Raw genomic sequence first — 1,365 nt, forward strand, 5'->3', positions numbered from 1 at the left:
TCACCCCCAAGAGTTTATGGCCATGCTGGAATCCATTCTTCTCCTGGGATTTTGGGCATCCAAGCACATGTGCCCAGCAAGATTTTCAAGTCGCCAGGTCCAGGACTTGAGTTGCAGCTGGCCACGTGGAAGTCCAGCACCTTCACCACACCACTTGCTGGCTCCCCATGTTTTATTTGTTAATATAGTCAATCCTCATTATTCCAGGATCTGTATTTGTGAATGTACCTACTTGTGAAATGTATCTGTAATCTGCAAGGTGGTATCTGCAGCCCTTTGTGGTCATACGTGCAAAGCAGTGAGAAGGTTGAGCTGTCTGACACATGGGCTCCCACATGAGGCTGTGGAAAGCATGCTCTGCCTTCTTGTTTCCACTCTCGTGCTGGAAACAAACACCATTTCCACAGTCTACTTAGTGCCATGCTTTTCACATTCATGAGTTTTGGGTTGGGGGTTTCACCCTTTTCGGTGGTTCCTAGTACAGTGCCCAAATACCGTTTAGTGTTTCTAAACACAAGAAGCCTGTGATGTGTCTAACAGAAAACCGTGTTAGATAAGCTTCACCCAGGCATGAATTATAGTGCTGTTGACCACAACCATGTTAAATAAATTGTCTTTAAACAAGAGAACACATAAAACAAGGTTCTGGATTGATTAGTTGGCAAAAATTATGTGATCAGAGGCCTATAGGAGCCTCTCTGTTTCCCCTGGGAGCCAAAGTTCAGAACTCACTAATTCGGTGTTTGTGGAGAACTTTCAGAACGTGCCTGCCATAAACAATGAGAATCAACTGTATTTGGGTTGGAGACTTGCTTTAAAAACATTTGATCTTGGGGTCAGCTGGGGACATGGTAGTTAGGGCAGGTGGGTCCCCCATGGCCAACTGAGCTACTCAAGCCCTGGACCTGGCGGCATGAAGAGCACACTGGGATGTGTGTGTGCACGCCCAAAGTCCTGACAGAATGGAGAGATGGACGGCAAGGGATTGTGGTGTGGCCATCCCCCGGAGATGCTTTCTCATTTTCTTTTAATGTCTCTGTCTCTCTGGTGAGCACACACACCCTATAGCAAATTAAAACAGAACAAAAACAAAACAAAAAGCACTTGCTCGTTAGTGGAATGCTACGCAAACAGAAATATTGGAATTCTTAAGTAATTTTGTTTTTATGAATACCAGTATTTATCCATGTCAATATTTGACCTATAACCCAGCAAACATTAACGATTAAGGTCAGATCTAATTTATACCACTCTAACTAGGGTTCTCCTGGTTTTATTTAAGTCAACTTGGTAGATAGGGAAATAAAATATGGACATGGTGGGGCTGGGCCCCTAGCATAGCAGTTAAGCACTGTGCGTGTAGGG

Source organism: Tupaia chinensis, unplaced genomic scaffold (assembly GCF_000334495.1).
Source record: "Tupaia chinensis unplaced genomic scaffold, TupChi_1.0 Scaffold000498_1, whole genome shotgun sequence".
Taxonomy (NCBI): domain Eukaryota; kingdom Metazoa; phylum Chordata; class Mammalia; order Scandentia; family Tupaiidae; genus Tupaia; species Tupaia belangeri.